This window comes from Fukomys damarensis, unplaced genomic scaffold (assembly GCF_012274545.1).
Source record: "Fukomys damarensis isolate Sample0158 unplaced genomic scaffold, DMR_v1.0_HiC HiC_scaffold_32, whole genome shotgun sequence".
Classification (NCBI taxonomy): Eukaryota; Metazoa; Chordata; class Mammalia; order Rodentia; family Bathyergidae; genus Fukomys; species Fukomys damarensis.
The window spans coordinates 3,403,390-3,417,512 of NW_022900944.1; the positions used below are offsets into that span (position 1 = coordinate 3,403,390).

Here is a 14,123-nt window from a genome sequence, read left to right on the forward strand (position 1 = left end):
GCAGCGGGGCTGGGCCGGCACCGGGCCCCGAACCGGCACCGCCCGGCCCAGATCCAGCTTCCTTCTCCAGCCAAAGCTGTGTTTCTCTCGTCCTTCTTTTAGGCTAAGAGAGTCTGTATGCTGTTGAAACTCTCAGAATCTCAGGGCTGAGAACACGTTGGGCAAGGAGTTTGTCTTCCATGTGCCGATCCACACGTCCTGATTGTCTTTCTCCGACTTAGAAGAGTCCTGAGTTTCGTACAAAGGAGCTAGGCCTTTCTGCGTAGCAGGACCCCCCGCCTTGTCCCAACTTTGCTTTCTTCTGGTCCCAAAGAAACAAAATAGGCTTCCTCGGTAGAATCCATGGTCTGGCTGGGTCCATTCTACAAATTCATACTTTGTCCTAGGGAAATAGAAGTATTGCTCTAGGGGGCTGAAAACCAAGACGCCATGCAAAATAGGTATCATAGCTTTTTTTTTTTTTTTTTTTTTTTTTTTATTCAACTTGGAGAGTAGAGATTCAAGGAAGGAGACAGTGTGCTATTGGCCAGCTGTGTCACCGGGGTGCAGGGCACAGGAAGTATCAGGTAAGCTCTCCCCTGCTGCCTTGGGATTTCTCAAGCCAGTTGATAATCTTTGCTTTTGGGGGCCCCTGGAATAGTTCTCCATGATCCCACCCACCAACTTGCTCCCCCAAACTCCCAGAGCTGGAGTATTGGTGAAGGAGGGGCTGGGATTAGAAAAGAGCCGAAATTACGGGGATCCCACACATAGCATGGAGATTGAGAAGGAGTAGGCATCACTCTTGGAGGCCACCAAACTAGGAGAGACCTGAAAACAGGACCACCATCAGACCCGGCAGATGGAAGGAAGGCCAGGTCTTTCTACTTGCAATAATGTTATCTGCTTCTGGAAGCAACCTCTCAGATGTATACAGGATGATCTGTTCTCTTTAAATTTTCTGCTATATGAAGAGACGTTGGTTCAACATATGCAGGAAGAATCTCAGGAACCTGCATCCAGGATTCGCAGGGGAAGGGGACACAAGTAGAACGGATGACTTCTCTTTTTTTCTTTTTGGCTTTTTGAGACAGGGTATCACTGTGTAGCTAAGACTGACCTGGAACTCACATGTAGCCCAGGCTGGTCTCAAACTCACAGCAATCCTCCTGCCTCAGCCTCCCAAGTGCTGGGATTACAGGCGTGTGCCACGACGCCCGGTATATTAATGGATGACTTCTAAAGCATTCACCTAAAGCGAGTTCCCATTAGATCTCTTCTTGAGATTACTTATTTACATGGCCACTGCCTACTAGCCCTCTGTCAACTGCACTTATACACAATCTTTTTCCAAAAATGAGAGACACAGCTCAGCTTCTGGGATCCCACGACCAGATTTGTTGCATTTAGGCAATGGGACCTAGACCATATTGTCTAGGCCTTAAAATCTCAACTCCGAAATGATACCAGGTGCCTCTGTGGGGATAAAAGCATCTGCACAAGAGGTTCAGTAGTTTGCTTCCTGACACTGTCCAACATAAGAGACTCAGTGAGAGATGACATAACCATGATTGTTTGCAAAAACCAGGGAATAATAACTGACTCAGGCTAGAAATTCTACCAGAAAAGAGGAGAGCATGGTAGGGTTATTAGGAAGTCATTGGCTTAAGGTAGATATGCTAAGAAGTTATATCACTCTGTAATAATTCCACCCAAATTTACAAGGTTATCAATGTTACCCATAACTTAACTGATGAAGTAGTTGGTCCTTCATGCTTGTAATGATTATCAGAAAAAAACAAATTTATGATTTGGAAGGCAGTCATATCATAAAATCTCATAAAATTGATTTTGAGTATAATTCTTTTATTTCTTCCAAACTCTTGCACCACTGTCTCTTATTTATATCTAGACTCCCTCTTTCATTCCCCTTCCTTCCATCAACAAACAGGCACCTACTGGGTACCAATATACAGCACGGGAGGAAACCACTCTGAGAGATGTGCAAAAATAGTTTCCTTTCTGGTAAAACCTACAACTTGGTGGGGGTCTCAGGTAAAACATGGAAAAGAAGTTTTGTCCCCTAGGTGAAGGTGGCATTCTTGCTAGAAATGGGCCATAATATTGCAAACTTGTATCTGCTATCAAATTATTTTATTTGCAGTTTCAGGTGTACCCTGTGCATGGCCTTCATTAGTTTCCTGAAAGGTAATAGAGGTTTTGAGTGGTTTGAAACCTTAAGAGCTAACCTTCCAGAGTCAACCAGTCTCAACATCTTCCTTCTGAGCTCAGAGGATAATTCTATTTGTTACAAAGTTATTGATATAATAGTAATTTCATACCAGAGGGGGGAAAAGAGTCTGGAAGAGACTGAATGGCCTGCTGAAGCCTCTGTGCTTCCATGGCAACAGAAACCCAGACTGTAGGCCAGCGTTCCTCCTAGCACACTTCACCTTCCTCAGGTAGGTGTTTTGAACCAGCCACTGTATACTGGCCACTCCCACTGGTGCTCAAGTATGGAAGTTAGAGATCCTTGAACTCTTCCTTTTTACATATGCTCCAGAGAGAGACGATTTAATATACTTCTTTGGAGCGCATTGCAGAGCAGCTTTTCTCCTGGAACAGGGACACTGACTAGAGTGATTTTCATGTAAAATACCAAATTTGCTCCTCTGACTTGACTGACATTGGTCAGGATTGACTCTTGTTCTATATTTTGATTCAATTCGAATCACATAGTTAAAAATCCATCCAGAGGAGAAGAGCCCACCTAACCATTCTCCCCACTGACACTTCCTTAAGCCTCATGGGAAGGAGAGGAACATTTCACGGCAGTGTCAAAGTACCAAATCCTGGCTGGCTCTGCACTTTGTTTCTCCTCAGCACAGGGTAGCAGAGGTGGCAGCCAAATGAGTGACCTGGCTGAGCACAAGACCAACACCCAGGTGCAGTTTCCCTCTGGGACTGAAGTCTACACTACCACAGTCACCAGCTATAAGTTAGCAAGGGACACAGACCTGGAAAAGTTTGGGCTAGACAGAGGTCTCCTGAGAAGCTTAGTCTCAGGCCAGGAAGATCACAGGGCCTGCACTCTGTGGTAGGACCCCAGGGTTGGTGGGTGTAACCTCTGCAGTGGGCTGGATCTGAAGATGATGGCATTGAGTCCAGTGATCTGTTTGGACTCCCACACCACTGCCTACATCCAGTGGAGACTAGTGGTCTGATTTACTGTAGATCAAAGTCTGCATGGCTTGAATGTCTATACTAAAATCGTAGATCTCTTTGCTATGCTTCAAGGTGGCTCATGAGTGGTTCTTAAGTATCAAGTTTATATTTGATGTGCTTTACTACTATAGTTGTTGCAATTCACTGGTTTTCTCCATATGCCAACATCTGGATTCCCTGGGCATCATAAACAATACCAGGACCTATTCCTTTAGAACCAAATACTGAGCCAAATGAGCTCCAATGAAGGTAACTGGATCCTGGGACAGACGCAAAGGCCAATAGTTAGCCATGCCCAGAGGATATCCCTGCAAGGAAGCTATGCAGTATAATTAGCCACCAAACCCACCACAGAAAAATAAACAAACAAAAAATATAATATGAGAAAACAAGGCAGCAAATGCTATCAGTTACTCCCAACTCCCCTAAAAGTGATCCAGGAAGAATCACGAAGGAGGAAATTAAAAGTAACATGACAGAAATGTCTGAGATGACCTCAACACAGGTAACAAAGCAAATTAATAACGTGATGGGTAAATTCAAAGATATAACTAAAGAGATAATGATTCTAATGAAACATGATCAGCAAGTCTAGAGAAGACACCAATAAAAATATAGTAGAGCAAAATAAAACATGCAAGACACGAATTTCCAGAATACAAAATGGAAATATTAAAAAAAATTTAAAACAGAAATCCAGGAGATTAGAACTATGATTGAAATTATGGGCAGCAGAAGTGACCAATATGAGGACAAAGTGTCAGATTTAGAGGACAGGGCTGTAGCTAAAGACTGGTTAAGGAGAGATAGACTGAAAACAAGAGAAGATGGAAAATGGGTTGAACTCCTGCTAGATGAGGCAAAGAAGACTAATCTAAGAGTAATTAAAACTAGAAGGAAAAAAGTAGAAGATGGCAAAAAGGACATAAAAACTTGCTTAGAAAGTAATAGCAAAAATCTTTCCAGACTTGGAAAAAGAATTTAATATACTGATGATGAGGTACATAAAACCCTTAATAGCCATGATGAGAAAAAATCCCCATCACATCACAATTAAATTACTAGAAATCCAACACAAGAACAGAATCTGAAAAGCTATTTGAGAAAAGCAAAGAATCATCTGCAAAGAAAAACCCACCAGAATTATAGCAAACACAACACAAAACTTAAAGGCAAGAAGAGGTTAGAATGAACTGTTTTGAGCCCTAAATGAACATAAATTCAACCCAGACTGATACAGGTTGAAAAATTATCTTTCAAAATTGATGGAGAAATACAATTTTTCCATGATAAAAAAGACCTAAAGAAAGTTGCGATACTGGGCCAGGGATTTAGCTCAGCAGTTTGGTGGCCTGCCTTGCAAGCGCAAGGACCTGAGTTCAATCCCTGGTACCAAAAAAACAAAAACAAAAAAGTTATGCTACCAAATCAACAGTCCAACAAGTTCTGAAGAATAAACTAAAAAGAGACAATGAAGCTAAAAATTCCGAAAGGCCGTATAGGATGAATGCACTATGTAGGGCAAGAAAGTAAGGGGAAAAAGGAAAACAGCAACAGAAAATGTTACACCAACAGGTATAAATTGATACTTATGAGTTATAATTATCAATATGATTGGCTCAATTCATAAATCAAAAGACACAGATCAAGAGTATGCTGTAGCTCAGAGTGGTATCACAGGCCTATAATCCCAGCACGTGGGAGGCTGAAGCAGGAGGAACACTGTGAGTTTGAGACCAGCCTGAGCTACATAGTGAGTTACAGGTCAGTCTCAGCTACATAGTGAGACCCTGTCAAAAAAAAAGAGTATGCTCTATGTCTGAAACACATTTAACCTAGGAAGAAGTTCAGAGACTAAAAATCAAAGTGTGGAAGACAGTATGTCATGCAAGAGGAAACAAATTATGCCTGAAAACAAGTGGAAGCGGCTATTCTATTTCCATACAAAGAAGATTTTTTTCACTTCTTCTATTGCTTTATTTTTCAAAATCTGTTATTTTTCATCCTCCCATACCCTACAACCTCTATACTTCCTAGGGTAACATTAACCTTTATGAATCTGTAGAGAGTTAACTATGTCATACTATGGTAGTACACTGTTCTGAAGTTAAGGGAGGCAAAATCGCTCTGGTGAGCAGATATTTATTATATACCATTTGTTTTAGAGTTTGTACTACATAGATTTCATTTCTATGGCTAAGAGTGGTACATTATTAAATCCTATGGTTTGGTAATATCCAGTTGGTATTTGACGCTACAGCTGCTGATTTTTACTGCTTTAGCCAAGGAGACATAGATGTTGCTATAAATTGGTTTTCTCTGTCAATATCTACATTGCCTGGGGGTCATAAATAATACAACAGCCCATATCCCAAGAACTGGGTACTGGGTCAAATAGGATGCCAAGCCCCCTCCCACATAAATAGAAGTGGTTGGATCCTGGGACAGAATCAAAAGCCAATAGCTATCTAAGCCTAGAGGACATGTCTGAAAAGTAGTAACTGAAGAGGTCTTAATACCAGCAATGTGGCTACCCATCATAATCAATTTCCAAGCCTAGACAGAGAAGGCAAACATAAAATAGAACGTGAGAAAATAAGGCAACAACCTGCCTCCAAACTTTTCAACTCCCACAGAGCAAATCTAGGGCATCAAGGAGAAGGAAATCAAAGAGCTACATAGTCAAATCGTCTAAAACAGTCTTAACTGTGGAGGTAATAAATCAGATCAACAAGAGGCTTGGTGAATTAAAAGCAGAAATAATTAAAGAGACAACAATCCTAATAGCAAATGATCAAAGAATCTAGAAAAGACACTAATAAAACACTAGAGGAGCTAAAAAAAAGCTACAGACCATGAATGGCCAGCATAGAAAAGCACTGGAATTCATAAAAGGTTCTAGACAGATATCCAGGCTATTAAAACTTTATTAAAAGTATGGGCAGTGCTCACTTCAGCAGCACATATACTAAAAGTATGGGCAGCACCCCATTAAATAGCAACTCCCCATGCTTCCCTTCCTCAGTCCTAGGTAACTACACTCTACTTTCTGATTCTGTGAATTTGACTATTCTTTCTACTTCCTGTATGTGGGACCACAGAATGTCATTGGGAGTTTGTTGTTAGGCAAAACTACAGTTATGAAAGATTACTGGCATTACTTTGTAGCCCTAGAGAAAAAGAACAAAAGCAAAAATTAAATCATAGAGATTAAATGAATGTTATATTAGAAATAATTGGGTTGCAAGGAAAAGAAATCCACTCTAATGTAAGTCAGTCCGGGAGTTCTTGTGAAGACTCCAGGAGAAAATTAAAAGGACAATCAAGCATTTATTTTAGCAGCACATATATTAAAGTTAGGCCAGGAGTGGTGATGCATGCCTATCACCCATCATTCCAGAGGCTGAAGCAGGGGGATCACTGGGAGTTTGAGGTCAGCCTGAACTACATAGCAAGACCTTGTCTCAAAAATTAAAACATGAAATGAAGTGAGAGTGATAAAGAGAAGATTAGCATGGCCCCTCTGCAAAGGATGACATGCAGATTTAAGAAGCATTGCATATTTTTATTTAGCCAAGCTATTTCCCATGCAGGCATCTTCCTGAAAGAGTTAAAGACATTTTACTGCAGAGATAAATTAATACTTATGTCTGTGACACACAACTCATAATAATTAAGTCTTAGAAGTGGCCTATATGTCCATCAGTAGACAAATAAAGAAAAAAAATGATAAATTTGAGTCATATGTAGGAAAATGGATACACCTAGAGACCATAATTAGTGTTAAGTGAAATAAACCAAGACACATAAGCATAAATATCACATTGCTTTTATTTTGAGAAACTCAAAGTATGAATAATGCAAAGAACAAAATAAAAGATAAGGGCTGGGGATTTAGCTCAGTGGTGCCGCCACCTGCCTCCCAAATAGAGGGTCCTGAGTTCACTCCCCGGTACCAAATAAATAAATAATACAAAAGATAGGTGCTTTGCAAATGGGAAGGGGATCTAGAGATGAAGGGGTAGAAAGAAGAATTAAGATATATACATGTACCAGGCCAGGGATTTAGCTCAGTGGTTCCACTGCCTGCCTCACAAGCGCAAGGACCCGAGTCTGATCTCCGGTACCAAAAAAAAAAAAAAAAAAAAAAAAAAGATATATACATGTACCAAAACCCCACAATGAATATAGTCATTATATACAGCCAACATGTACTACAAAAATAAAAATTAAAAAGACAATGAAAGAAATTAAATGCATAGGGCCGGGGATTTAGCTCAGCGGTTCGGTGGCCTGCCTTGCAAGTGCAAGGACCCTAGTTCAATCCCCAGTACCAAAATAAATAAATTAATTAATTAAATGAAGGTAAACTTTTTTTGTGCTTTGATTTTTGAGGGACTGAGGATTGAACCCAGGGTTTTGTGCATGCTAGGCAAGCACTCTACCACTGAGCTACATACCCAGTCCTATTTATTTATTTATTTACTTTTATTTTGGTACCAGGGATTGAATTCAGGACCTTGTGCTTTCAACCTATTTATTTATTTATTTATTCATTCATTCTTTCATTTAATCTTGAGACAGGATCTTACTAAATTGCTTAGGCTGACCTTGAACCTGCAGTCTTCCTCTGGAATTATAAGAGTACGCCACCATACCTGGCTCTATGATCTTTTATTAAAGACATTATTGTGTTGTCTGTTTTTTGGGGAGATGGGGTACCAGGGATCAAACTACTGTGAGGCAAGCACTAGAATCAGTGAGCTAAATCCCCAGCCCTTGTGTTGTCTGTTTTTAATTTATCTGCTAGTGGTTTTAATTTAATTTCCCTTTTTTTACTAATGATGCCTTTTTTTTCACAAATTTATTTGCCATTTGTATGGTATCTTTACTGAAGTGTTAATCTTTTAAAATTTGTTTTCTTATTACTGAGCTTTGAAGTTCTTAATGCGTTCTAAATGTAAGTGCTTCTGTTTTATATGTATTAAAAATTTCATTTTTGTTTTTGTTAAAAAATAAAATAAAAGTATGGGAAGCAGACTCTACCAATGTGAGGACAGAGTGTCAGATCTAGAAGACAGGGATGTGGTTGGTGACCAACTAATGATAAACATTTTAAAACAAGAGAACATGAAAATTTGATCCAAAAGCTGCTAGATACAAAGAAGAATAATCTAAGTTTAATTGAAATTAATGAAAAATTAGAAGATAACACAAAGGCCTTTTAAAAATCTGCTTATAGAGGTTGATAAGAAAAACTTTCCAAGCATGAAAAAATAATTGCACATACCCAAAAGTGAGACATACAGAATCCCAAATAGCCACGATCAGATAAGAACCATCCAAGGATATATCCTAGTAAAGGATCCAGAAATACAACACAAGGGCAGAATCTTAAAGCTATTAGAGAAAAGAAACAAATTAAGTATAAAGGAAAGCCAATCAGAATTACAGTAGACTTCTCAACACAAACATTAACATCAAGGAGAGCTTAGAGTGAAGTGTTTCGAATCCTAAAAGAAAACAATTTCCAACATAGACTGACATATTCACAAAGTTATCTTTCAAAACTGATGGAGAAATATGATATTTACATGACAAAGAGCACTTTAAGAAATTCAGGGCCATCAAAAAGTGCTGCAAGGCACAAGCTTCAGCTAGGAAGCGACTGTGTGGACCAGACTGTCATGGCTACAGGCATGTCCCAGCCATGGTTCTGCCCCAATCCCAGAGGCTCTGGTACATCTGCCTGAGCCAGAGAGCCTCTCAGAAAAGAGTTGCACAGGCACATAATCTTCAGCCAGATGCCCGCCATACCATCAGCCACTAGGAAAAGAACTCTGCAGACACACAAGCAAGAGCCAAGGCTTCCCCTATACCACTGATAAGTGGATGGAGACCCTAGCCAGAAGCATATGTAGACAGCAGGAACTGGAGTACACAGAATTTCAGATATAGAAGATAGGGTTGCAGTTAGTGACCAGGAAAAAAATTTTCTTAAAAATAGTAAGGGACCATGAGAAATCAATCCAACATCTGCTAGTCAATGCAAAGAGAAACAATATAAGACTGATTGGAGTCAATGAAGTCAATGAAGAAACAGGAGAGACTGCAGGTGACATAAACATAAATGGTTCACAGAAGTAATGGCAGAAAACTTCCCAGAAAGGGGAAATTAACAACATATAGATAAGTGAATTTATAGGACTCCAACTAGTCATGATCAAAAAAAAAATCTACACATAGGCATATAATAGTTTAGATTACAAAAACCCAACTGAAGAACAAAATTCTACAAGCAGTTAGAGAAAAGAAACACATCACATACAAAAGAAAGCCCATCAGAATCACAGCAGACTTCTCAACACAAACTCATGAGGCAAAAAGAGCCTGAAGTGATATATTTGAAGCCCTAAAGGAAAACAACCTCCCACCAGATTGATGTACCCTGAAAAACTTTTAAAATTGATGGAAAAATATGATACTTTCATGACAAAGAGCACCTGAGGTGCTTCATGAATACTAAACAGAACTGCAAAAAATTTTAAACAGTATCCTAGGAAAAGACAAAGTTTCACAACCCCAGGAATCCCAAGAATGAATTCATCAGGCATGACAAGAAATTAAATGCAAAGGGAGAGAATCCAACAAAAAGAAAAATTCATGACAAGCATAAGTCAATGCATATCAGTTATAACCATCAATGTTAATGGATTCAATTCACCAATCAAAAGAAATAGACTGGAGAATGGGTCAAGAAGCAAGATCCAACAATATGCTGCACACAAGAAACACATATATGTTAGGTATCTTTCCAAAAGAATTAAAAGAATCATATCACAATGATATATGCGCACCTATGTTTATAGCAGCATGGTTTGTAATAGTTAAAACTTGGAAACAGCCCATTTGCCCATCAGTTGGAGACTGGATAAAGAAGATGTGCTTTTCTATAAAATGGAATACTACTCATCCATAAAGAATGAGAAATTAGATTCATTCATAGAAAAATGGATACATATTGAGGATATACTCCTAAGTGAAATAAATAAGTCACACATGTGTAACTACTGAATAGTTTCTCTGGTGTGAATAAACTATAATAGTACATAAGATCCTAATGATATAATTGACAATGTGAAATAGGAAGAAAAGGCTAAAGGTGTAGGAAAAGTGGGAAAGATAGGGGAAAGGTAATAAGGAAAAGGAAAAAAATATGAGACAATGAAAAAATGGAAATAAAATGTTTATAAATGGGGAGGGGAGGAGGGGGTGAAGGGAGGGCAGGGACAACGGGAAAAAAAGAGAACCAAGACCTGTCATGTAAAGGTACAAGATCCCAATGATGAATGTAACTGTACTGTATACCAAAATGTACCAATAAACTCAATGAAGAAAAAAAAGAAAGAAACACATTTAATTCAAAAAGAAACTCATAGACTGAAAGATAAGGGTCAATGCTCCTTGAGACAGGAACCCACAGAAAAAGCAGGAATAGTTATCCTCTTTGCAGATCAAGTGGATTTCAAACTAATACTGATTAAGAGAAACAAAGAAGGACACTACATCCTTGTAAAGGGAACAATCCAAGAGGAAGAGATGACAATCATTAACATATATATATATATATGCACCAAATGCTGTTGCACCCACCCATATAAAATAAATACTAAGGTACATGCTAAATCATATAAGCAAGGGCAATTAAACAACCTGATGCTGTACCTCAAGCTTCTAGAAAAAGAAGAGCAGGACAAGCCCAAAACTCATACAAGGGAGGAAATTATCAAGATTAGAGCAAAAATCAATGCAATGGAGACTAAAAGAACAACACAAAAATCAACAATGCCAAGAGTTGGTTCTTCAAAAGAATAAACAATATTGACAAACCCTTAGCCAACTTTATCAAAAAAAAAAAAAAAGGAAAGAAAAGGCCCAAATAGGAATGAAAAGGGTAAATTACAACAGATCCAGCAGAAATCCACAGGATCGTCAATACCTACTTTGAGACCCTAAACACCAATAACATGGAAAATACAGAAGAAATGCACAGATTCCTAGATACGTATGAATTACCAAAGTTATATGATGACCTAAAAATTATGAACAAGCCAGTATTAATTGTGAAATTGAAAATGTAATTAAAATCCTATCAACTAAGCAAAGCCTGGGTCCTAATGGCCTCTCTGCTGAATTTAATAAGACATTTAGAGAGGAACTCATGCCACTACTGCTTAAACTCTTCAAGGAAATTGAAAGGGAAGCAATACTCCCAAATTCATTCCTGGAAGCAAGCATCACCTTGATCTGCAAATCAGAGAAAGACCCAGAAAAGAGAGAGAGAGAGAGAGAACCACAGGCCAATCTCACTAATGAACATAGTTGTAAAAATCCTTAATAAGATAATGACAAATAGAATGCAGAAGATCATCAAGAAAATCATACACCCTGACCAAGTGGGATTCATTCCAGGGATGAAAGGATGGTACAACATACACAAATCAATGACTGTAATACACTATATTAATAGAACCAAGGACAAAAACCATACGATCATCTCAAGAGATGCAAAAAAGCATTTAAAAAATTAAATTTGAATTTATGATTAAAAAACCCAAAAAATTAGAATAGATGGTCTCTACATCAGTCTGCCATGTATGAAAAACCAACAGCCAATATCATACTAAATGGTCAAAAACTGAAATCCTTCACTATAAAATCAGGATCAAGACAAGGATGTCCTCTATCACCACTCCTGTTCAGTATAGTTTTGGAAACATTAGCCGCAGCAATTAGACAAGAGAAAAAAATAAAAGGAATAAAGATAGGAAATGAAGAAGTCAAATTTTCATTATTTGAAGATGACATGATACTCTACACAGAAGATTCCTAGAACTCCACCAAAAGTCTTCTAGACTTAATAACCAAATTCAGTAGCCAGATACAAAGTCAACACATAAAAATCAATAGCTTTCCTACATATGAAAAACAGACTCACTGAGAGAAAAATGGGGCAAATAATTCCTTTCACAATAGTATTCAAAAAATTGAAATACCTAGGAATCAACTTAACAAAAGAAATCAAAGATCTCTCCTCTGTAATCTATAGCACTCTGAAAAAAAAAAGGGATTGAAGAGGATATAAGAAAAATGGAAAAACATCCCTTGCATCTGGGTAGGAAGAATCAACATAGTGAAAATAGCCATACTTCCAAAACTGCTATATAGGTTCAATGCAATACCAATTGAAATTCCAGTAACATAATTTACCTGATAAAACAATCCAAAAATTCATTTGGAACAAGAACAGACCTGTAGTAGCAAAAGTAATTCTAGGCAATAAAGACAAGGTAGGGGGTATCACAATCCCCAATTTGAAACAATACTACAAAGCTATTGTGATAAAACAGCATGGTATTGGCAAAGAAACAGACCTGAGGACCTGTGGAACAGATCAGAAGATGCAGAAACAACTCCAGACACACTCAGCCACTTCATCTTTGACAAAGGAGCCAACCATCTTCTTTGGAGGAAAGATAGCCTCTTTAATAAATGGTGCTATAAAAACTGGGTTTCAACTTGCCAAAGATTAAAACTAGACCTATATCTCTCATCCTGTACTAAACTAAAATCAAAATGGCTTAAAGATCTAAATATTAAAACAGAAATACTAAACCAGCTGGAAAAGAGGTTAGGTAGAACTCTAAAAGACATTGGTGTAGGAAAAGATTTTATGAACAAAACCTCAGTTGCTTGTGAACAAGCACAATCCACAAATGGGATGTCTTCTTATTAAAAAGCTTCTGCACAGCATGAGAAAGGACCAACAGTGTGAAGGGACAACCCACACGTGGGAAACAATTTTCACCAGCTGTTCCTCAGAAAAAGATCTGCTATCTAGGATATATAAAGAACTTAAACAAATCAAACCTCCCATATTTAAAGACCCAATCCAAAAATGGGCATCTGAAATGAACAGAGATTTGTCAAAGAAGTAGAAGTAGCAAATATATATGAAAAAATGTTTAACATCACTGCTCATTCAAGAGATGCAAATACAAGCAACACTGAGATTCTACTTCACCCCAGAAAGAATGGCTGCTGTCATGAAATCAACCAATGACTAATGCTGGTGGGGCTGTGTGGAAAGAGGAACCCTAGTCCACTACTGGTGGGAGTGTAAACTGGTGTAACTACTGTGGAAATCAGTATGGAGATACCTCAAAGAATCAGGGCTGGAAGTCCCATTTGACCCTGCTATCCCCCTGTTGTGTATCTTCCCAAAAGAATTAAAAGAATCACACCACAGTGATATATGTGCACCCATGTTAATAGCAGCACAATTCATGATAGCTAACATTTGGAAGCAGCCCAATTGCTCATCAACAGGAGACTGGATAAAGAAAATGTGTGTGTGTGTGTGTGTGTGTGTGTGTGTGTGTGTTTGTGTGTGTGTGTGTGAGTGTGTGTGTGTGTTATAAAATGGAGTACTTCTCAGCAATAAAAAATGAGCAATTAGAGATATTTATAGCTAAATGGGTGCACATTGAGGCCATACTCTTAAGTGAAATAAATAGGACACATGTAAATATTGAACAGTTTCTCTAGTGTAACTGAAAGTGTAAATAAGGACTAAACATTATAATAGATAATTTGAAATAGGAAAAGGTGCAAAGGGGAAGGGGGAAAATAGTAGGGGTAGGAGAAAAGAAATAAGGGAATGGAATTAATATAAGAAAAAGAAAAAATGGAAACAAAGTCTTCATAGATAGGGAGGGGTGGAGTGGTTGAAAGGATAGCAGAGGAATGGGTTAAAAAATAAGAGCCAGGATGGATTATGTAAAGGTGTGAATTTCCGGTGATGAATGTTCATATATTGTATACCTGAAATGTAGCAATAAATTGTTTTTTGTTTTGGT

The 14,123-nt window shown here is 38.2% G+C and overlaps 1 non-coding gene across 1 annotated transcript; it reads left to right on the top strand.

The window, feature by feature from the left end:
• Positions 1-6,665: 6,665 nt before the first annotated feature.
• LOC117283958 lies at positions 6,666-6,771 on the top strand. The gene has a single exon (XR_004515007.1). It is a non-coding gene; the product is annotated as a U6 spliceosomal RNA (small nuclear RNA).
• Positions 6,772-14,123: the final 7,352 nt, after the last annotated feature.